This window comes from Bos indicus, chromosome 17 (genome assembly GCF_029378745.1).
Source record: "Bos indicus isolate NIAB-ARS_2022 breed Sahiwal x Tharparkar chromosome 17, NIAB-ARS_B.indTharparkar_mat_pri_1.0, whole genome shotgun sequence".
NCBI classification, from domain to species: domain Eukaryota; kingdom Metazoa; phylum Chordata; class Mammalia; order Artiodactyla; family Bovidae; genus Bos; species Bos indicus.
In genome coordinates this window covers 52,435,537-52,459,994 of record NC_091776.1, presented here as the reverse complement: position 1 = coordinate 52,459,994, position 24,458 = coordinate 52,435,537, and the positions used below count along the sequence as shown (strand labels likewise).

General features: G+C 51.3%; 1 protein-coding gene across 11 annotated transcripts in view; it reads right to left on the bottom strand.

The window, feature by feature from the left end:
• The window catches only part of PITPNM2 (phosphatidylinositol transfer protein membrane associated 2), a 159,953-nt gene extending 135,852 nt beyond the window's left edge, over positions 1–24,101 (bottom strand). For 2 of the 11 annotated variants that reach the window (XM_070769427.1, XM_070769441.1), the window contains exon 1: positions 23,094–23,232. The gene's annotated coding sequence lies outside the window, so the exon portion shown is untranslated. Of the gene's footprint in view, positions 1–16,657; positions 22,401–22,437; positions 23,027–23,093; positions 23,233–23,960 lie in introns of those variants that run through there. The other 9 variants (XM_070769432.1, XM_070769443.1, XM_070769426.1 and 6 more) reach the window with 7 other exon arrangements.
• Between the last annotated feature and the right edge of the window lie 357 nt (positions 24,102–24,458).

Sequence of the window (24,458 nt, the reverse complement as noted above, 5' to 3'; positions counted from 1 at the left end):
GAAAAGTAGTGAAGGGGCCTCCCTGGCTGTCCGAGGGGTGAGACTTCGCCTTCCACTGCAGGGGAATGGGGTTGGGCAGCCTAGATCCCACGTGTCTCGAGCCCAAAAAACCAAAACGTAAAACACAAGAAATATTGTAACAAACTCAATAAAGACTTTAAAAAGTGGTCCACATCCAAAAAACTTAAAAAAACATACTCCAATATAAAATTTTAAAAATGAAAAAAGAATTTATTAAAAAAAAAAAAAAGGATTGGAAAACTAAGTCATATTCTTTAAATACTAGAAAACCATGAGTCTTGAGTTGCCAGGGAAGGAAGAGATTTGAGGGGAGGCAGGAAGTGACCGACTGTGGCGACTGAGGTAGAAAAATCAGACTTGGTAATTTCAAAGGAAGATAAACACCATTGACAGGGCAGTGACATTGGTGTTAAAAGTTTAAGTGGGGACTTCTCTGGTGGTCCAGAGGCTAAGAGTCCGAGCTCCCAACGCAGGGTGCCAGGGTTTGATCCCCGATCAGGGAACTAGACCGACCCTACATGCTGCAAATAAGACTTGGCAAAGTCAAATACATAAATATTTTTTAAAAAACACATTTAACTGAACAAGAGTTTTTAAATTTTTAATTTTAATAACTATTTTAATTTTTTTAAGTCAACATTTACTGTTTCTTTTGGAACAGTAGAATACCAAAAAAAAAAAAAAAAAAGTAGGTAGTCCAAATGATTTTAAAATACATTTTTTTGGAAACCACATTATATCTACCTTTTAATCCTATGAACCACATATTCCTAAAGAATTGGAAAGTATATTAAGAAACCATCCCTCTCCAGCGAGCTGGTTCTCAGGTTTGAGAGCTCTCCAGGGATCAGTGCATACATACCAAGCTTGGGAGCACTTGCCCCAAGTGCTCCTCCATGATCCAGTCTGCAGGCCAGCAGCAACCCTGACCATTGAGAAGTCGGCTGACCAGCAAGGCCCCTAGGCTTCAAGGAACAAACTTCCACAAAGCCCGAGGCCCTCAGTCCTCGGAAAGTTATACTTGCCCCCTTGGCCGCTCATACAAAAAACGGTGGCTAAAATAAGGCAAAAGATTAACAGTGGCAAAACCACACTGAGGAGAGGAAAGGAAAAGAAACAGGAAGGAGGGAAGGCTACCTTAAAAGGAATTGAGAGAGCCTGGGGTTCAGTCAGAGGACCGTCTGGCAGGCATGCCCCCATCCAGCTCTTCCAAGGCCCCCCAGGACAGCCGGGTTCATGACACCCAAACTTCATCTGCATCTTGGTAGCTCCGGCCGGTTGGATGACTCACCCATCCCTGAAAGACTGAGTTATACCGAGGGCTCGCTGTTTATTCAGAGAGAGACAAGAAATGCCTTGGAGAAAGAGCAGGATCATCACCAGGGAAACATGAAGGATGCCTCAGTCCCCAACAAACTGGTTCATTCAGTGTCCTTGAGCTGGTTTATTTAATCTTATTCATTTACTTATGGTTGTGCGGGGTCTTCATTGCTGTGCACGGGCTTTCTCCAGTTGCAGTGAGCGGGGGTTACTCGTCGTTGCGGTGCTCAGGCTTCTCATTGCAGTGGCTTCTCTTGTTATGGAGCACGGGTTCTAAAGCATGGGCTGCAGGAGCTGTGGTACATGGGCTTAGTTGCTCCACAGCATGTGGAATCTTCCTGGACCAGGGATTGAACTGGTGTCCCCTGCAATGGCAGGAGAATTCTTAACCATTAATCCACTAGGGAAGACGTCATCTTTTTTTTTTAATTGGCCACCATACCATCTTATTACTTGTAAATATTCTATCTATTTTGAAGCCCTAACCTGTATCCATCTCGAAACATTAATTTTGCAACCTTGTTTCTCAGTCTTCTGTTCCGCATCTTTCCTAGCCCATAGCACTGGCTTCACTCTGAAGTGATGATTTTTAGTGAGAGAGGTTCTTGCAACTAACATAAAGGGAATTCCACTTAGAGCAGCATTTTTAAATGCTTGGCCCCCAGATCTCTTTTGGACACATTCTCCAGTAGCATTCTGCACCTCTTGGAAAACGCTGTAGAGTGTTTCACTCTTAAGGATTAAGTTGCTACTGATTAGAGATGCTCTTTGTCATGCGGAAATCTATTCCTACCCTTTAATTGTTATGTTTTTAAGAGCAATGGGTGTTGAACTTGATCAAATGCTTTTCTGACATCTACTGAAAGCATCTAAGTTCTTTTTCTTCCTCCTTTTTTTTTTTCTTTTGGTAGATTTCCTCATCTTTAATCATCTGCTTATAACTTTAAGTCTGGTCCACGACCCATTGTACCGACCCCTGTGCCGGGAGCCAGACTAGGGCAGCAAAATAGCTCTTGCATACAGAGGAAAGTGGGGGGTACAGAACCTGGAAAACACAGACAGCTGAACAGCACGCTAGCATTTGTGAATTCATGTATCACACAAAAGTCACAGTGAGAACCCAAGGAACCACACGAGTTAAGCAAATCACAGAGGGCTTCCTGTAGGAGGTGACAGAGGGAATTTAGAGACAGACTGGAAATGAGGGCATCTGGATTTGAGTCTTGCCCCCCATGGAGCCCAAGAGCATGATTTCCTGGCCTCTAATTTTGTCAAGGCTATGGTTTTTCCAGTAGTCATGTATGGATGTGAGAATTGGACTGTGAAGAAAGCTGAGTGCCAAAGAATTGATGCTTTTGAACTGTGGTGTTGGAGAAGACTCTTGAGAGTCCCTTGGACTGCAAGGAGGTCCAACCAGTCCATTCTGAAGTGTTCTGGGTGTTCTTTGGAAGGAATGATGCTAAAGCTGAAACTCCAGTACTTTGGCCACCTCATGCGAAGAGTTGACTCATTGGAAGACTTTGATGCTGGGACGGATTGGGGGCAGGAGGAGAAGAGGACGACAGAGGATGAGATGGCTGGATGGTGTCACTGACTCGATGGACCTGAGTTTGAGTGAACTCCAGGAGTTGGTGATGGACAGGGAGGCCTGGTGTGCTACAATTCATGGGGTCACAAAGAGTGGGACACGACTGAGCGACTGTACGGAACTGAATTTTGTCAGCAATAAAAGAGAAATAATCATAGACCACAAGACCTTCAGAGGCATCCAGGTTAGCCTCCTTCATTTGCAAACACTAGAGGCAGAGGATCAAAGGGAAGTGATTTGTTCAAGATCATCGAGCCATCCCTACTGTTTATCTTGGTTCCGAGGGGAGCGGGAGAGAAACAAAGACAACTTGGAGATCTTGGGCAGAACGGAAGCAGAGAACATCCGGTGTGTCATGACCCTTCCCCTGCAATAAACATTATTGTTGTCACCTTGAAAGCAGGCTGAGTCAGGTGGCAGCCCGTGTGCTGTTCTCAGGGTGCAGAGGCCAGCGGTCAGAGGAGCCTGACCGGGAAGAGGGGAGGTCCTGGAGCCGCCCCTGCAGCAGCCCCAGGTCTCCTGCATCAACACACCTGTGCAGACGTACATGGATGGCTTTGCAATCACTCATTCACTCCCCTATTCTTTCTGCAAGTACGGAGCCCATACTGAAGCGTGTCCCCCAAGTTCATGTCCTCCTTGGAACCTCAAAACTTGAACTTATGTGGAAATATGATCTTTGCAGATGTAATTAGGTGAAGTCAAGCTGGGTTGGGGGCAGGGGCCTGGATCCAGTACGACTGATGTCTTTTTTTTTTTTTTTTTGGCTGCCCTGGGTCTTCACTGCTGTGGGCTTTCTCTGGTTGTGGTGAGCATGGGCAGTTTTCATTGCAATATGCAGGCTTCTCGTTGCAGTTGTTTCTCTTGCTGTAGGGTGTGCAGGCTCAATACCTATAGCACACTACGTGGCTTAGTTGCCCTGTAGCAGGTGGGATCTTCCTGGACCAGGGGTCGAACCTGTGCCCCCTGCATTGGCAGGTGGATTCTTAACTACTGGACCACCAGGGAAGTCCCTGATTGGTGTTCTTATACAAAGAGGAGAAGAGATACAGAAATAGATGCACACAGAGGGAAAACCACCACATGAAGACAGAGGCAGAGATGGCGGGGTGGGGGGGATACATCTATAGGCCAAGGACAGCTGAGGATGGCCAGCCACCACCATGAGCGAGGGATGTGTAAGACTCTCCCCTTAAGCCTCCAGGAGGAAGCAATCCTAAATTTGGATGTGTGGTCTCCTGAACCAAGAAAGAACAACTCCTCTTGTTTTAAGCCACCCAGTTTGTGGTGCTTGATTACGCAGCCCCAGGAGCCCCAGTTTGCCCCATGGAACCTCTTGCTGGGAGGGAGAGGGGGTGTTTGATTGGAATCCTTCAAACCACATTATCGCCATCAGCAGGCTGGTCCCCCCAGCCACCATGCCATACATAGCCTGTGAGTGAGCATCCCAGCCTCCCCAGGCCAGACACAGAAAACCAAATGCTCCTTAAGCTGTGAGGCCCCAGGTACCATTCAACACACTTTGCACACATTGTCCTCTAAATGTCATATGCATGTGCTCACGTGTTCAGTTGTGTCCAACTCTGCGACCCCATAGACTGTAGCCCGCCAGGCTCCTCTGTCTTTGGCATTCTCCAGGCAAGAATACTGGAGTAGGTTCCAATTTCCTTCTCCAGGGGATCTTCTTGACCCAGGGATCGAACCCACATCTCCTGACTGCCAGGCAGACTCTTTAAAGCCCACTTTAAAAGTCAGTTTCAGCCAAAAGGCAGGTGAGGACACAACAAATCTGAGAGAGCAGTCCGTGCCAGAACCATACTCCAAATCTGGACTGTCTGCATGGGGGTGGGGGGAACACGTTCTTTTGCACACCCACTTCCCAGCTCCCCCAGGGCTGTAGCACCTGCCCCTGGCAGTCCTGTCTCCCACTCATTTGCAGCTGTGGGGACCCCAGGCAGTTGGCATCTGGTCTTTGATGGTATTTATCTTTCCACTCCCTGAGAGCAAGCGAGAGCCATAAAAGGCCATACCCAACGTCAGGTGCACAAGCGTTTCGTAGAGACAGATATCGTTCACACGTGGCGACCAGGCCTGGCCACTAATGGACAGGGACGCCTCCCCCAGGAGTGCGAGAGCCTGGGATGCAGCTCACAGCTCAGCTCACTGCTGAGCTGCAGGGCCTTGGCCAGGCCACAGGTGTGGACATCTCCCAGTGCCTGGACCAGGCCAGGCACTCCACAAGCAAAAGCAAGATGTGAGCCATCACAAGGCCCACTTGAGGTTCTAGCACAAGCCTGAGACTTCTGTTTGGGTACCATCTTAATGCTTTTTGGCCATGGGACATGTGGGATCTTAGTTCTCTGACTAGGGATGTAACCCGTGCAGTGGAAGTATAGAATCTTAACCGCTGGACTGCCAGGGAAGTCCTCCATTTGAATCATTTTTAAGTGCACAATTCAGTGGCATTGAGGATATTCCCAGCATTGTGCAATCACCATGGCTATTTCCAGAATATTTTCATCACCTCAAACAGAAGCTCTGTCCCCTCTAACTCCCACCCCCAACCCCCAGTACGCACTGTTCTCCTTTCTGCCTCTGAATTTGTTATTCTCAGCACCTCATACAAGTGGAATCACACAATATTGCCCTTTTGTGTCTGGCTTCTTTCTCTTAGCATCATGTTTTCAAGGATCATTCATGTGGTAGCTTGTGTCAGTACTTCATTCCTTTTTTGGCCACATAATATTCCATCATATGGCTATACCATGCCATTTCTTTTATCCATTTATCAGCTGATGCACTGGGTGGTTTTCAGCTTGGCTATTGTGAATAATACTGCTAAGAAAACAGGTGTATAAGTACCTGTTTGATTCCCTGCTTTCAATGCTTTGGAGTAGAATAACCCAGGAGTAGAATTCTAGTAACATTGTTTTGTATGGGTAGACCACATTCTATTAGCCCATTCATCAGTTGGTAACCAGACAGATGAACCAGAGATCAAATCACCAACATCCGCTGGATCATCAAAAAAGCAAGAGAGCTCCAGAAAAACGTCTACTTCTGCTTTATTGACTACACCAAAGCCTTTGACCATGTGGATCACAACAAACTGTGGAAAATTCTCAAAGAGATGGGAATACCAGATCACCTTACCTGCCTCCTGAGAAATCTGAATGCAGGTCAAGAAGCAACAGTTAGAACTGGACATGGACCAACAGAATGGTTTCAAATTGGGAAAGGAGTACGTCAAGGCTATATATTGTCACCTTGCTTATTTAACTTATATGCAGAGTACATCATGCGAAATGCTGGGCTGGATGAAGCACAAGCTGGAATCAAGACTGCCAAGAGAAATATCAATAACCTCAGATATACAGATGATACCACCCTATGGCAGAAAGTGAAGAACTAAAGAGTCTTGATGAAAGTCAAAGAGGAGAGTGAAAAAGTTGGCTTAAAACTCAATATTCAGAAAACTAAGATCATGACATCCGGTCCCATCACACGGCAAATAGATGGGGAAACAATGGAAACAGTGAGACTATTTTGGGGGGCTCCAAAATCACTGCAGATGGTGACCGCAGCCATGAAATTAAAAGACACTTGCTCCTTGGAAGGAAAGCTATGACCAACCGAAAGAGCATATTAAAAATAGAGACATTACTTTGCCAACAAAGTTCTGTCTAGTCAAGGCTATGGTTTTTCCAGGGGTCATGTATGGACGTGAGAGTTGGAGTATAAAGAAAGTTGAGCACCGAAGAAGTGATGCTTTTGAACTGTGGTGTTGGACAAGACTCTTGAGAGTTCCTTAGACTGCAAGGAGATCCAATCAGTCCAGCCTAAATGAAATCAGTCCTGAATTTTCATTGGAAGGACTGATGCTGAAGCTGAAACTCCAATACTTTGGCCAACTGATGAGAAGAACTGACTCACTGGAAAAGACCTTGATGCTGGGAAAGATTGAAGGCGGGGGGAGAAGGGGACAACAGAGGATGAGATGGTTGGATGGCATCACTGACTCAATGGACATGAGTTTGAGCAAGCTCTGGGGGCTGGTGAAGGACAGTGAAGCCTGGCATGCTGCTGTCCATGGGGCTGCGAAGAGTCAGACACGACTGAGTGACTGAATGAACTGAACCTGGTGTTGCTGCTTTCCTTTTTTCTCCTTGGCCATGCCACTTGTGGGATCTTAGTTCCCCGACTAGGGATGGGATCCAGGCTCTTGGCAGTGAAAGTGTGGAGTCCAAACACCGGATCACTAGGGAATTCCCAGTAACTCTGTGTTTAATCACTTAAAGAACCACTAAACTGCTTTCCACAGTGGCTGCACCATTCTACATCCCACCAGCCAGGGGACAGGGATTCCCATTTTTCCACATCCTCGTCAACACTTGTTCTTTTCCACTTTGGGATACTAGTCAAGCCTGAGATGTCAGAAGAAGGGAAGACACAAGCGTGCCTGGGGCCCCGGACATGGCCTGCTGGCACCTGTGCACTTCAGCCTGCTCTCTGCAGGGCTGCATGGGTGCAGGCTGGAGAGTCGAGAGCATTCGGTTCTAGTTCCAGCACTGGTGCTTGTGGCTGTGCGATGCTGGACACAGACTTTAACCACTGGGAGCCTTAGTCACGTCCTCTGTGGGAACCGAGCTAACGCCCCAAGTGTCACTTCCCACAGGAGGTGGGGCTGTGAATCTATGAGAGCAACCGAAGGAAGAGTATTTTCAGCAACTCTACAGGGGGACACAGAGGTGGTAGAAAGAGGGGGGCAGGGTTAACCTCCCTTGATAGATCGCTTATGATCCTGTCTGGACAGGACTAGAATACGTTCCCCTTCAACCTCCTCTTTTTCTGCCTATTCAAAAAAGTTTTTTGTTTTAATTAATTAATTAAGTTTTGGCTGCTCTGGGTCTTCGGTGCTGCACGCAGGCTTTCTCTAGTTGTGGCGAGCGGGGGATACTCTAGTTGCAGTGCTTGGGCTTCTCATTCCAGTGGCTCGTCTTGTTTCAGAGCTTGAGGGCTTCAGTAGTCGCCGCAATGGGGCCCAAAGCACAGGCTCAGCAGCGGTGGCACACGGGCTTCGTTGCCCCTCGGCATGTGGGAGCTCCCTGGACCAGGGACTGAAACTGCATCCCCTGCATTGGCATCCCTTCACCATTGGACCACCAGGGAAGTCCTCTTTCTCTGCCTTTGAATGGAGAAGCCAAAATATGGGGAAAAGTAGAAAGACAAAGAGGGAATAGGAAGAATGCTAGATGACCAACTGAGGGCGACCTTGCATCAGAATAATTACCGGACACAGACACACACCCCAGTGTACACACACACACACACACACACACACACACAGCTCTTGAGTCACATCATGGATTCAAAGTTTGTCTGAATTTCTTATGTCACCAGACCGAGAGAAGCGCACAGACAGCAGGAATTAGCAACACAAATTTTCAGAGGAGGAAATGATGGCCCAAGGAAGTGGGGTCACACACAGCCCAGTCCAAGTGGGGCCTCTGGACATGAGTGCAGCTCAGGCAAACCATAAGACAGCCACGGACACTGAGCTCCACTCAGGGCCCAGGCCCACGGCTTGTTCTTCCAAAGCAGCAGCAGCATCTGTCTGTCTGTGTCTGTCTGTCTCTCTCTCACACACATACCCAGTGACTGAGGTCTCCACCGAGAAGCCAAGGTTACATTCCAGGAAAGAAACAGGACCCTTTTTCCTCTCACCAGCAGGAAAAGCACATAGCCTCGTGGGCCCCCAGCCGGCATCTCCATAGTGACAGAATCACAGAGGCTGTGGGGCTAAAAATAAAGCTTCCACTTTCTGAAACCCCCGTCTGCTTAGCTCCAGCTGCACGAGGGCTTGGTGATGCTCCGTGGCCAACACCTAAACAGCGAAGAGGACGGGGGACAGACAGCACACCCGGGACACCAGGAACAAAAGACCACCTGTGCTCTCACGAAAGAGTTCCCGAAGGTTGTCACCCACAGGCTCCCAGACAAAAGGGCTCCATGTGGGTCATGACAGCAAGCAAAAGGCGCCCCAGCTTCCATGCACAAACGTCCCCACATGTGCCACAAGCAACCCATTCATGGCAGCCCTTGGGAGGCACCTCTTAAGCCTTGAAACTAGTAAGTGTTCCTTTTCCAGAAGTACCAAGGGTTTGCAAGTTTTCCCACTTAAAAAAAAAAAAAAAAAAGATTTTCAAAATGCTTAGCTCCCCAGGCAGGCTCTCAAAAACCTACTTCACTGCAAAAATGGGTGCAGTGTATGGTAAGTGGTCTAAAACACTCATTTAGCCAAGGGCTTCCCTGGTGGCTCACAGAGCTTCCCCGATAGCTCAGTTGGTAAAAAAAAAAATCTGCCTACAGTGCAGGAGACCCTGGTTTGATTCCCAAGTCAGCAAAATTCAAAATCCGCTGGAGAAGGGATAAGCTACTCAAGTATTCTTGGGCTTCCCTGGTGGCTCAGCTGGTAAAGAATCCGCCTGCAATGTGGGAGACCTGGGTTTGATCCCTGGGTTGGGAAGATCCCCTGGAGAAAGGAAAGGCTACCCACTCCAGTATTCTGGCCTGGAGAATTCCACAGACTGTAGAGTCTATGGGGTGGCAAAGAGACAGACACTACTGAGCAACTTTCACTTTCACTTTCCCTGGTGGCTCAATGGTGAAGAATCCACCTGTCAATGCAAGAGACTCGGGTTCAATCCCTGGGTCCGGAAGATCCTCCGGAGAAGGAAATGGCAACCCACTCTAGTATTCTTGCCTGGGAAGTCCCGTGGACAGAAGAGCCTGGCAGGCTACAGTCTATGGGGTCAAGAAGAGTTGGATGCGACTGAGCACACACACACAGATGGATTTTTTTCAGAGCCAGACTGCCTGGACTTGAATGGCGCCCTTGGGGTAGCCAGCTTTCTGCTTTGGGCCTCAGTTTTCTCATCTGCACAATGGGACTAACTGCAGGGTGCCATTGAGGACCAGGCATAGACTAGGTGCTTCAAGAGCTCAGTTATTCAGCTGTCTGGGGGTCCTGTCCTTGGTGGGTCAGCCTGAGAACACGCTAGCAAATGGACATTCCAACTGAGAGCAGCTCAAGGGGACAGCTGTGCATCAGCTGGAAACTCCCCATCTTAGCCAGCAATTTGCACACACTGAAACCCCGCCCCGCCAACTCTCCATCTACATGACCTTCCCCAAATCAACCCTCAGCCTCGGCTTATCTTCTAAATAATCTATAACATGGATCACAACGAACGATTCCCAGTATGATTATTAACTATATTACGGCTCATTTTAAACGGCCTTAAAATTCGCACAATGAATGCAACTCCTCATTAGTCACACAGCCCTGAGTTAATAATTAAGCAGCCTTAATTGGTGGATGTGGAAAGGTATGGCGCAGCTTCCTAGGCACCACTGCACACGGAACCAGCCCAGCCCTATAATGGATTTCCTAAGTCAGCTCACAGAGCTAATTCACATCGAAAGTTAATTAGCCTAATGAAGGCAAGTGCGACTTAGTGACTTCCAGCCTGATTCTGCTCTGACTCAGCCACCCCAGGAGGCTGCCAATGCCATCCTCCTGGGTTCGATTTCCTGGAGCTCCAAGGAAGGGGCCCCAGGGACGGTGCTTCGGGGAACCATGTGTTCCTGGCTCCCCGACTGCGATCAGCTGGGAGTCAGCGAGCACTCAGAAGGCCACAGAGAGGCAGGATGCACCTCCTTGTGGAGTTCGTTCTGGAATCTCTGCAAGGGAGGGAACCTTCCAGCAAGTGGAAGTCATAGGTGAGCCCCAGCGAGGGGGAGGGCCAGGCACCACCAACCTTCATAACCTATGACTGGTGAAGACCAGGGCTGTCCCTTGTCCCTGACCAGGAAGATGGCAGCTTACATATGCAGGGCAGCTGACAATCCACAAAACTACCCTCTCATTCAGACTCTCGCTGCATCCTCCCCTGGGAGGGAGCATCGCTGGATGTATACAGAAACCAAGGCCCAGAAAGGCAGGATCATCAAAGGCCACTCATCTTCGAAATGGCATAACTCAGACCTCCCAGACCCCCAGGCCCTCCTGGTCCAGCTGTCTCTCACTGTTCCTCGTTCAGGGGCAAGCCAAAGTCAACATCTTGCTGGCCTAGAAACAGCCCAAGTGTCCATCAACAGGAAAACAGGAGGTGGTCTGTCTATATACAGTGGCATATTACTCTCCAAGAGAAGAAGGAAATTCTGACACAAGCTACAGCGCAGGTGAATCTGAAGGACATTATGCTCAGTGAAACAAACCAGACCTCGAAAGGACAAATACTGTATGATTCCACTTATTCGAGGCACCCAGAGAAAACCTGCAGAAACAGAAAGCAGAACGGTGGGTGCCAAAGGCTGGAGGGAAGAGGACGTTGTCGTTTAACGGGGACAGTTTCAGTATGGGAAGAGGAAGAAGTTCTGGACAGGGATGGGGGTGATGGTTGCACAATAGGGTGAATGTACTTAATGCCACGCGACTGTTTGCTGAAAAATGGTCACAGCGGTAAATTTGACATTATGTGTATTTTACCACTCACACACAAAAATGAAGTACTGATATCTGCTACAACATGGGTAAATCTTGAAAACATTATGTTACATAACGGAAGCAAAAAACCAAAGGTCACACAGTGTAAGATTCCATTCATTGGGTGGCCAAAAAGTTTGCTGGGGTTTTTCCGTAAGATCGTATGGAAAAAAACCAAATGGATTTTTTTTTTTTTTTTTTGGTCCAACCTAATATTTGAAACAATTGGAACAGATAAATCTATAGAGCAGAAAATAGAAGAGTGGTGGCCACAAGCCAGGGGAGGAGAGGGGAGGATGACTGCTGATGGGTGTGGGGTCTCCTTTCGGGGTGGTGAGGATGCTCTAGGATGAGACAGAGGTGGTGGTCGCACAGCACTGCGAACATAGCATGTGCCACTGAACTGCACGTTTAGAAGTGGTCAGTTCTCTGTTACATGAATTCCACTACGAATTTTCAAAGAAGGCCGGGAAAGAAAATCCCCCATTCTCTCCTGCACCCACCTGCCTTCCCCCTCCTGCATCCACACCCTCACCCAGCACCCTCATTCTCTGCCGGGCATGTGTCCAGTGGCCCTTCCTGGCCCTTCCATGCGCTGCAGACCCTGCAACCTCCATTTTCCCTCTGCGTCCAGCCTGAGCACAGTCAGAGGCTTGGAATCCTCCTGAGTGCGTGTCCTTCCGAGCAGGCTGGATTCTAGGGAGAGCAGGAGAAACCTGGAAGGCAGCCTCCTGGGACAGCAGGTGGGCCAGACTGCCTTCCCCAAGTTTCCTCCCATCAGAGGCTTCGTTAAACCCTCTTCTTGGACTTCTCTGCTGGTCCAGGGGTTAAGAATCCTCCTGCCAACGAAGGGGATGCAGGTTCCATCCCTGCTCCGGGAAGATCCTATGGGCCTCACAGGAACTGAGCCCAGGCTCTGCAACCACTGAGCCTGAGCACCTAGAGACTGTGCTCCACAACGAGAAGCCACTGCAATGAGAAGCTGGCACACAGCAACAAAGACCCAGCACGGCCCCAAATAAAAATGAATTAACAATAAAATCCTCTTTCAAGTTCAGAACCAGGCAAGGTGCTCCAGGAAGCCAAAAAGGCATCCCTCGGCCCTGCCCGGGGAGCGGCGCTGGCTGGACGCCTGGACCCTAGGGGCCACCTGGAGAGGATGACAGTCCTAGAGTGGCCTGCACAGTGTGGAGGGCCCCAGGGAAAAACAAACCCTCTAACTCTTGCCCATCGGACCCCAGCCTGAGCTACAGAATCCCACGGGGACCCACCTGTGTCTCTTCTCCGCCCAGCAGCCACTGGGCCTCCCGCTCTCCCAGCCTAGAGGAATGCAGAGGTAGCAAGGCAGGCGATCGCGGTGCTGCTGGGAGACACAAAGCGCTGGCCTCTGCCTGCTCCCCTCCCTGCTGCCATATCTTCTCTAATGAGGGAGAGAAAGGACACAAGTGGGGCAGAAAGAGGGGTAAAACCCAGAACAAACTGACCCACCGCCACTGGATGGGTCAGAGCGTGTGGTGAGCAGGGCCCACCCACCCTGGCAGACGAGGCCTGTTCACTCTGAACTGTGCCCTTTAAAAGCACACCTGCCCTGCCCCTCCCCCCCCACACAGGCATCCTAATACAGCCAGTCTGAAAGCTGCTCTCGCTTCAGGGAAGGGAAAGGCACCACTTCCCAGGACCTCAAAGACATACAACACGCAGGGCCTCTGACCACAGCCTCCTGGGTGTGTGGCTACAAGACTCGACAACGGGAAGCCCAGGGGGCCCCCAAGTCATGCCCACGCCGTGATCCCAGAGCATGCTGCCCTGTCTCAGGAATCTATGATAAATCCTGCTCTACATCCATGGTGCCTTTGGGCCTCTTTGAAGAGCAAAAGCTACAGAACAAGAAAAAAGAAATTCTGTTTTCTTCTCTGGGTAAAAAATGAAACAAAAAATTCACACAAACCCAAACCGAAAACTTCTGGGCACTGTTCAGACTGAACTGCATCAGGACATACTCATGGAATTTTTGTTGCTGTATTTGGCCACACGGCAGGTTTTCCAGGATCTTAGCTCCCCAACCAGGGATTGAACCCCAGGCCTCAGCAGGGAAAGCCGTAAGTCCTGACCACTGGACCATCAGGCAACTCCCCGGATAGATTTATAAGCAACAACATAACAACATGGCGTGGGTCATGGAAGGAATGCAGCGGCATGAACTTGAAGAATCAAGGACCCCAGTAGGACAAGAATCCTGGCCAGCCGTTAACTTGCTCTACTGCTGCTGCAGCTAAGTCGCTTCAGTCGTGTCCGACTCTTTGCGACCCCATAGACGGCAGCCCACCAGGCTCCCCTGTCCCTGGGATTCTCCAGGCAAGAATACTGGAGTGGGTTGCCAGTTCCTTCTCCAATGCATGAAGGTGAAAAGTGAAAGTGAAGTCGCTCAGTCCTGTCCAACTTTGAGCGACCCCATGGACTGCAGCCTACCGGACTCCTCTGTCCATGGGATTTTCCAGGCAAGAGTACTAGAGTGGGGTGCCATTGCCTTCTCCGAACTTGCTCTATGGTTGGCCCAAATCATGCCCTCCCTGAGCTGTAGTGTGTGTGAAACGTGACAGCTGCAAGCACTGGATGCCAAATTAAGGCTGCTTCCAGCCTCAGTTTCCCCACCTGTAAAATGGGCACAGCAGCACTTCTGGGAGTCAAGTGAAAAGCAACAGGCAGAAGCTCTCTGGGCCATGGAGGGTACGACCCAAAACATGGAGGAATGAGAAAGGACGTTTTCCCTCTGGATCTCTAGCCACTGCCTCTCCCCAAATGGTCATCAGTTGGCCCTGAGTTACCTCCCAGCCACTGTACTGGGCACGGGGGACTCAAAGTCAAATAAGCCCAGGACCCTGAGCCTGCAGAGCAGCTAGGCTTGACCGGGGGATCCCCATAGTCTGGAGAGGGAAGAGTTGCCTTCTCCTTGGGCAGGAATCTCAGGATCCAGAAAAGTCCACTATGAAGCATCAACCTGTCTGGTTATGTGATGGGTGCCTTTATCAGCCTAAACCCTCCAGACACCCTCCTGTAGCTCTCAGGCCACCAAGACAAACTCAAGTGAATCAACATCCCAGATTTCACAAGCCCGCCTCCCTCCAGTTCACAACTGCGTCTTGAGTCTCAAGCCTGCTCCCCATCCAGTCTGAGGTGGTAAGGTTTCGGGCAAATGGAAAGTCATTCCTCCTGAAAGATCAAACCAGTGGATTTTTTTTTTTTCCCCAACACTCCTTCCACTCTCCTATTCTCTTAAAATGCTGAATTCCTCTTTTCCCCCGCTGCTGCAAAGTCAGACAGCACATTCCTCAGGAAAAGGGACAGTCAGCCAGGAAAAATAACTAGGTAAAAAGAGACAAAAATGGGTGTGATTGGCGCTCTAAACCTTGGTACCTAAGGAGTGAAGGGCAGGCTGCGCTGGTCAGCTTTCATCACCATGAGCTCACGACAGTCAGTGAATCATCGAGGCTAAGACCCGAAATAAAACCAGTGGCTCGGGAACTCAGCTGAATACTGATGGAGTGATATGTTCCCTGCCTCCCCTGGCTACTCCTGGTGGCAAAAGCTCAGGCTGCATGGCCCCCAAGTATAAAAATTAATGAGCTCTTTTCCATACTGGGTTAATGCAAATTGTGCTCTGGATCAATTAAATCGGCCACTTCAGAACTTTGCTTGGCTGCGTTGGGAAATGTCACAGGCGTGGGGGGAAAAAATGAGGTCTTAAGTTATGCATGTCCATCTGACGGCTCAACAAGGGGGAGTGCTTTCAGAACTCTGGAAGCTTTTGTTATTAATGGTGTTTTAGTGTTGGGTTCTTAAACACATCAAACAAATTTCCTTCAAACTGGTAGTTACTGACTGCCACGGGGAAGGCTGCAGGCCTCCCACCTCCCAGATGGCTCAACCACAATGAACGCATAGCCTGTCAGATGCACAACACTGACGAACTAATTGAAATATGCTGCAGGAAGCCAACCCCAAATAAATGTGAAATAGCGGCTTCCTTACGCCAGAGCCCGCCTGCCGAACGTCCTCCCTGGCTGGCCATCCGTACCGACTGAGCGGTCCCCTGGCTCCGAGAGCACCGCCTCTGTGTGGTTTTCAATGGACTTAAATGTCTTTTTTTTTTTTTTCCCATTGTGATTACCCGAGAGGGAAAAATTCTAATTGCAGAAAATGTTTGGTTTTCCTCCCTCTTATGGGAAAAAAAAAGAAACCCTGCAAGTGGAAAGTCAATTCTCATGAAGTGCCCAGAAAAGCAGTTATTGGGCCCTCAGGCAGGATGGAGGGAAGAAATGGACCCGTGGGCAATAAAGAGGCCTTGACCGGCCTCCAGACCTGCGGGCAGCCCTGTGCAGATGGATGCTGGTCCCTGTTGGAACTGGGAATGGCCACGCCAACGTCTGCCCCTTGCCCTTCAAGGCGGGTTTTCAAGGGGCTGTAAAGAGACAGCAGATGGACAGCCTATCTTTCACCCGCTTCTCGCAGGGCGCTGGCGCCTGGTGGGCTCTCCCTGGGGCCTAACTCCTCCGTGGACCACAGCCAGGTGAGGCCAGGAGGCCGCAGGGCCTGACTCGGTCCGGCAGGGCTGCAGCAGGAGATAGTTCTTGCCCTGCCTCACAGCATAGCAGATGAGTCAGCCAGGCCCTACGGAGACCTGGGCGGTAGTCCCCAGCTGCTAAAAGAGAAAATTCCATCCTTCAAGGGGAACCATCTCCGAAAAGGGAAATAAAGAACTTTGGAGAGAAGAAATAGCAATAACTCCTATGACCTGTGTACCAACTCTTCAAGGGGCACAAGCGACAGAACATTTTTGTAAAGGTGCCCAGGAGTAAGAAAGCCAGGATTGGAGGCATGGGGCCCCAGGAAGCCCCATGCTGGCCCGAAGTGCCTCCCTAGGAGCATTATTCCTTTGGGTGACAGGCTGCCCTCAGCTCCTCCCAGCAAAGACCAGTTCTGTTAGATGTGAGGTTGCCCACATCTTCTGGTGTGCTGGAACATGGGACCTCCTGTTTGCAGGCTGTGGAAAAGGGAAATGGGCACCCTTCTGGAAGGGGTACAGGAGGGCGAGGGGGGAAACCTACGTCCAGATATTTCTTCTTCTTCTGGCACCCAGGACGGAGCAAACACAAGAAGCTTCGGTCCCAGCCTTTACTCACCAAGAATCACTGAGCGTCGCCGAGGAGTCCAGGTGGCACTAATGGTATAGAATCCACCCGCCAAAGCAGGAAACTCGGCTTCGATCCTGGGTCAGGAAGATCCACTGGAGGAGGCAATGGCAGCCCACTCCAGCATTCTTGCCTGGAGAATTCCATAGACACAGGAGCCTGGAGGGCTCCAGTCCTTGGAGCGGCAAAGAACTGAACTCAGCTGAGCACACGTGAGGAGCCCTGTTCTGGATGCTGCAGACACAATGACAAAGACAGCAGATGAGGTCTGTGCCTGGGAGTGGGAGGACTGTGGCCACGGAGAGGAAAGGCTCTCACAACAAATGCGATAGGAGCTGAGGGGAAACAACGACACTTGGGATCAGCCAGGGGTAGGTGCAAGTAGGGGTGGGTGCAAGTGTTGGCCGGGCCCCAGCTACTCACACAAGCTGCATCAGGTCCTTCACCTCTCTGAGCCTGTTTCCTTTCTGTTAAATGTGGCAACAGTCCCTCCTTATCACTCAGGAATGCTGTGTTGTGGAACTACTTTGCAAAACAGTCGGTACCCATTATTCACAGATTCCGTAGTATTTACGGCCCCTCCTATCTGGCTACAGTTTTACCTGTAACTCAGGAACTGAGGAGCGCGGTGCTTACTCGGTCTTTTGCAGACGTGCACAGAGCAGGGAAAAACTGAGTCACCCTGCCTGCCTGAGCCCTGCAGAGGTCAAACAAGGCGGCCCCCTGCCTTTCAGTTCAAACTGTCAACAAGTATCCTCTCCGTGGTCTGTTTAGTGCCATGCTTTTCACACTTCTGTGCTTTTTGTTAGCGATTTAACATGGCCCCGAGCGTGAGGCTGAAGCGCTGTCTGGTGCTCAGAGCTGGGGAAAACCGTGATGTGCCTTATGGAGAAAACATGTGTGCTAGAGGATCTTCACTCAGGCATCGAGTAACGGTGCTGTTGGCTGAGTTTAATTTGATGAATCAACTGTTATTGCTGGTTACTCACCAAGTCATGTTTCTTTTGCGACCCCATGAACTGTAGCCCACCAGGCTCCTCTGTCCTGGATTTCCCAGGCAAGAATACTGGGTGCGTTGTCATTTCCTCCTCCAGGGGATCTTCCCGACCCAGGGATCGAACCTGCATCTCCTGAACTGGCTGGCAGGCAGATTCTTTTCCACTTAGCCACCAGGGAAGCCCAATGAATCAGTAACATATATTAAGTAAGAAACACACACAAAAAGAGTTTTCTATTGGTCAGGGGACAAACGTTGTGGCCAGAGGCTGGCAGGAACCTAACTCTGAATTTCCCCAAAGAGCAGAAGTGCCAGAACTGGACCTGGACTGTGTGCACACGTGACCTGGGATGTATTATATTACACTTGAAGACCTTCTGCCCTGCTGGGCCACCGCCCCATGCAGCTGAAGGTTGACATGTCCACACCCATCCGGTCAGCATTACCATGGGATGGGAATCAGCCTTGGGATCCCCAAGTCCTCGGGCTTCTTTTAATAACTCTCTTTCCCCTGTACCACCAACTCCCCACACCATCCCATAAAAGGGAAATGGGACTATGGGGTGAGGGCTCTCGGAGGAAAAGCTTTGAGAAAGATGCCGGATTTCAGCAAAAAGAGGGTGTGAAACTGCTTTCTCTCTTAAAAAAAAAAAAAATCATTTTTTTTTTTTATAATGAGGACTTAAAAAAAAAAAACTTATGTGGCTGTGCATGCGGCATGTGCAGCTGTGGCATGCAGGATCCAGTTTCCTGACCAGGGATCAAACCCTGGACCCCTGCATTGGGAGCTTGGAGTCTTAAGCCCTGGACCACCAGGGAAGTCTCGAAACTGCTTTCTTGATGTTCTTCCCCAAGCCGCTTGCTTGGGTTTGATTTGTCTGCTGCCGGAATCCTGCCTGTTGGTTAATCTGGTTTCCCTCCTCTGGTAAGGGCAGTTGTTAATATGGGTAACTGAAGCGAATGCCAGCCCTCCTCTCCAACAGGGCTCTTTCTGCCTTTGGTCATGACGATTTTGCAGGACTTTCTCTTGGTGTTCACCAGCCTGGAAGTGAGGAAGGCAGTACCCCTGTACCTACTTTACAGGAACAAAGGACCGATGTACAGGGCTGCTGCCTGTCGTCAACCCCCTCCAGTAACAAGAGCCCGCACCGAGCTGGGAATTAGGGACCTGGGTTCCAGGTTTTGGGGCAGGGCTTGGGCAAGTCGCTTCTCTTCTCTGGCATCATTCATCCTTAACGGCGCAGTCCTCAAGGCTCCAGTGTTCCCAGAGTCTCCTGCAAGGCTGGAGAAGACCTGAAAAGGCACCACCAATCTTGCCATTTTCTCTCCTTTTCCACAGGAAACTTTTCTGGAAGGGCCCTGGTGATAACTACAGATTTGAAACTCTAAATTCTACACACCTTTCCAGGTGCTGTGACTATCAAAACTCCACCCATTCTTCAAGGCCTCCTTCAAATCCCACCTCTTCCAGGAAGTCAACTCTGACCGCCTTACCCAGAAAGGGCGTCTCCTCCTCTGAACCCTGCCTGCTGTTTAAGCCACAGCATGCCCTGTGTTACCTGTGGGGCGAATCACCCTAACCACACCGTGAGTCCAAGTTTTACATTCAATGTTACTTATTGTATTCAACTCTTTATATGTCCAGTTTTCCAGAAACCCTTTGTGATGACTGATAAAGGTAGATTTACACATATGTATATATACGCACATAGACAGTAAAGTAGAAATTAGTATGCTGACTATGAGGGTGAGTGAATATAGTCTGTATATGAATATGTTGTGTTGTCCGTCCAGCGTCCTGGAAGCCAGGGAAGAGGAGGTGACCTGAATCAGTCAGAAATACAGTGCAGGTGGAATGAGCAGAGTCCAGCAGAACTGGGTAGAAACCCGCAGAGCCTTTGGGCAAGTGGGTTGACCTCTCTGTGTCTCAGCTTCTTTCTCTGGGAGAAAGGAGGGCGGGAGGGCGAACACCACCTCACTGGCAGGGTGCATGGGGCAGCCTTGTGCACGCTGTACATGCAGTACACATACCAAACATGTTTTCCCCCCATCTTCCTTCCCATGATCAGAGGAAGCAAACTACTTTCCCTGCACACAGGGGAGGCAAAGCATCTAAATTCTAAAATCAATTTTTCTTACACGCTCTAAGAAGACTTGAGCAGAGAGGGAGCAATGCCCCTTGTTCATTACCCCAGGCTTTAGAGCAGAGCGGACAAGGATTTGCCATGGCTGCCATGGCACTACTTGATAACATCCTGGGTACCTAGTGAAAGCCTAATCAACACTGATGGAAGGATACAGAGAGAAGTCATTTGAAGACCACTTAGCGGGGCTTCACTGGTGGTCCAGTGGTTAAGAATCTGCCTGCCAGTGCAGGGGACATGGGTTCGATCCCTGGTCCAGGAGGATCCCACATGCCCTGGAGCAACTGAGCCCGTTGGCCAAAACTACTGAGCCTACGTGCAGCAATTACTGAAGTGCGAATGCTCTAGAGCCTGTGCTCAGCAACAAGAGAAGCCACCGCAATGAGAAGTCCACAAACGGCAACTAGAGAGCAGCCCCCACTCACCACAAGTAGAAAGAAGTCCACACAGCAACGAAGACCCAGGACAGCCAAAAATAAATAAATACATAATTTTTTAAACCTTCATTATTAAAAACAAATAAAAGACCACTTAGCTACATCGGTGTCCGGTGGCAGGGGGTCCTGGTGGGCAGGTTTCGGGAGGTCTGTCCACAAGGCTGAGAAGGGGTGGGAAGGGGCCTGGAAGCATGTGAATGCTCACTCAAGATGGCTCACCTTTCCAGCCCATGGCTAAGGACACAGGCATGAGATCACTGGCCTTCCACAACGGAGCATACACTCCCCCACCCTCTACTCCATTGTCTTTTCCTAAAGCAGCCAAGCAGAGATCTCGAAACACCAGAAGTTTCCGCTTCTAATCTCTACAGATGAATGGCACCGTTCTCCATGACTGGCTCTTCACAGAGACCAAGATGGAAAGCCTGAACGGGATGGGATGGTGAGAACATCTGCCTGCTTTCATTTCATTTACGTATTTTTTTTCTTTGGCGGAACCTCACGGCTTGCAGAACATCCCCGACCAGGGATTGAACCCGAGCCTCCTACTGTGGAAACAGAGTCTTGGGCACTGGAGCGCCAGGGAAGTCCCCGTCTGCCTGGTTTTAAAACAGGTCTCTAGATAGGGAGGAAGGCAAAGTTGGGTCCCTGCAAGAGAGAATGTATAGTCAACTGGAAAAAGGGCTCTCAGCTTCTCACCTTTATCCCACAGACCTTTTCCCTAGAGCCTCCCATGTGCCAGGCACAGGACAGGCAGAGAAATGAGATTTAGGGCCAACCCCTGCTCCTCTAGGAGCTCAGTCTAGCAGGGAGGCACAGGATAACATTCAACTGCCATTCTTCGTGGTAAGTTGAATTAGCATGGGGCACAAAGGTGGAGGTGGTGGACTCCACCTGGGAAGGCCAGTGAAGACAAGCCTGGATCTCCGTAATGAACAGTCAAAAAGGCAGAGGATGTAGGGCCCAAATCCTGTAGGGCCTCATAGAAGCAGAGGAATTTTCTTTCAGATTCCATAAGGAAGGACCAACCAAAATCAAGAGAAACCTGGTAACTTAGTTACAGACGTTATGGGAGGGCCAGGCCTGGAACCTTGAATCCCAGTCTGGTTCTCTACTGCCTCCCATGTCCGACGAGTGAGGAAGGCCAAAGAGAGAAGTCCATTCCACACCCAGGGCCCAGAGAGCTCACAGTCTGTGCCTGGACATCCTCATAGCAGAGCGTGTACTGTCCTAGTCATTTGGCAAGTCACTCCCTACAAGAAAAACAGCCCTTCCTAACTCATGGTGTTTCTCTCTGCAAAGGAAGAGGGCTGGGAGTCTCTTCCAATCGCCAGCGAAGAATTTAACAGGGACAGTCCAGGAGTCAGATAAGCGAGGGTCCCAGAGCTAAGCTGGGGTGGGGACTTCTACTTCATCCAGACACTGATTCTGACAGTGCCCAGGATGCTGACCCAGGGCAGGCCTAAGGATGAATCAAACCCCACCTCCATCCTCCAGGAGCTGACAATCCAGCAGGGGAGATAAGCCAGACACAAAAGTAACTATAAAACAAGGCAGGTGGTGATAAGAGTCACACGAGAGACCCAGATAAGGTGCAATGGGAGTTCAGAGCAGAGATGAATCACACTGGGGGCTTGGCCATGGGGAAGACTCAAATGAAGGGGAGCATTCCCTTCAGAAAGGAGGGAGGGGTCTAGCCTGCCACCCCAATGGCTCCCTGGAGGGGACTGGGGAGAGAGCTAGCAGTGGACCGAGAAAGATGCTCAAAGGAGGTCTCCTCTGAAGAACTCTGATTCTAGAGGGGAGGGGGTGGGCAGGCCTGAGACTTTCTGCCCTACCCCATATTTCAGAGGTAGGGACAGGAATGTAGGATGAGGAATCCAGAATTTATGTAGGAGGCAGCACAATGGGTTGAAAGGGGATAGAGCTAGAAGATTTGCCTTGAAATGACATTTGCCTAGCAAACACACTCTGTTTACTCAGAACGTCCATCTGAGGTTTCCCTCAGGGAGAATTAGCTGCACGTTATGGGGGAGGGGGGACTCAAGAGTTTTCCCCTCCCCAAGTCACCCAGCGGCCCTGCACGCCCCCCGCCCCCTACCCCATAAGAAAGGCTGAGAGGGTAGGAAGGCAGATGGCTGCTCAGACACAGAGCTGGCACCGCAGGTTTTACAACAGGAAAGGGCGACTCACGGGATGGAGATTGGCCAGATTTTTTCCTCCAGCGAGGGGGACAACCGGGAGCACTTCTTCCAAGTCCTGGCCCCCTCTCTCTGAGGGCCACACCCCACGCTTAGGCCCCGGGTACACCCCCAGGCAGGCCAGGGCTGGAGGAGGAGAGAAGCGCAGAGGGCTGGACAGAGGGCTGTGGCCACCACTTCCTCCCGACCCCTCAGTCAGGAGCGCGGGCCGGCAGGGGAAGGCCCAGCACCGCACACACACCTGCCCCTGGGCCGCCGCGACACTTGTCACTGGGGGAGGGGAGCCCTCCGCGCCCCAGCCAGAACCGACGGAAATTCGGAATTAGCATTGGGCCCCCCACCCCCCGAATCCGGAGGGCCAGTGCTTGGGGTAGGGGGGTCGGGTGCCGGGCTGGGGGCGGATTTCCTCAGCCCCGGGTCCCGGCGCGCCACACCCTCCTCCCAGCGCGGGGCGGGGGGCCCGGGTCTCCTTTTCCCCGCACCGGCCAGGAGGGCGGGCCGGGGCCTTCGGGAGCCTCCGCCCGTCCGGCCGGTGCTGGGGGGAGGGGGGGGGTCCTCGCCCCGAGCCCGCCCCCACTGGGGTTTGCTGCGGGCCTGAGGAGGGGGCCCAGCCGCGCCGCCTTCCGGCCGGGCCGCTGAGACACTCACCCCGCTCTGCACGGCGCTGCTCCGTCCTCTTCGGCCGCGCTGGGCCGCCGCCGCCTCACGCGGCCCGGGAGACTCCGGCCCGGTGGCCCCAGCCCGGCCGGCTGCGCCCCGCGGCTCCACGCGCCGCCGCCGCCGCCAGCTGGCCCCGGGCGAGCGGCCGGACTCCCGCGGGCATGCTCCCAGATCGTCGGCTGGCGGGCGGCGAGCGGGCGCACGTGCGGGCCGCCTCGGGTCTGGGCGCTCGGAGCGCGGGCCGCGGGCGGGGATGGAGGCGGCGGCCGGCGGGGCGCGGGGCCGGGCGCGCCCGCGGACCGGCCTGACAGCTCTACACGGCGGCACCGCCGTGCCCCGCGCGCCTCAGCGGCCGCTGCTGCCCGTGCGCGCCGGGCCCGCCTCGCATTCCCTCACTCGGCGGTGGGCCTGCGCCTCCGTCAGGCCACGCGCGGAGCCGTCCGCCGCCTCCGCCCGCCCGCCCGCCGCGAGGGCCAGCCTCCGCCCGGAGAAACCCCGACAAACTTGGCCCCGCTCGGGCGTCAGGTCTGCGCTCGCCCGGGCGACCCCCGCAAAGGCCTGGAGGTCACTTCCATGAGGGGAGGCCCCGGCCCACGACCTCTTGGCCCTTTTAACACTGTGAGCCTCACTTGCCAGGAGACACTCCCCCCGCCACCCCCCACCCCCAACAATACGAGGGGAAAGGAATGAGCAGATTTACAGAAAAGAAAAATCGAGTCCTTTGGGAGTAAAACGACAGAATCAAGGGGAACGAGCTGCGGAAAACTAAGGAAGGCATTTGGAATGTGTGGGCAAACCAAAGGTAGTCAATGGAACTCCAGACCTTGACACCTGGTGCTTTTATCCGTTACCAACCTGATTTGCAGAAATAGAGGCAACCAGTTCTCTCCTCAGGACACCAAATATGGTCTGGACCGAAAAATGAAAATGCTCTTTGGCAATCAGAAGGCGTGGCAGTAATAGTAGCCAGAGGGTAAGTTCTAGCCCCTGACCTCAAGAAGGAACTGGCAGAGGATCAGAAATAGCTTCATCTTGATATTCCAACCAGACTGGACACTCCAGTTGAACCAAGAGGGTACTGAGTGATATTGAAATCATGAAGTATATATTTAGATTAAGCAAGGAAGGCCTTATTTGTCAAGATTTGAAGTAAATGAATTAAACAGGGCACACCCCCAACCTAGGAGTAGTTTACTTATCACTAAGTATCACTTTCTCAGGTTGAAAGGAGCCAGGGAGTGCTTCCCCTTGGGAGGGCAAGTGTAAGGTGAAGTTAAAAGCAGCCCAAGATGAGTTCAGATCAAGTCAGAGAGAGTACAACCCAGACCAAAGGCTGTCCCATCTCCTTGGACA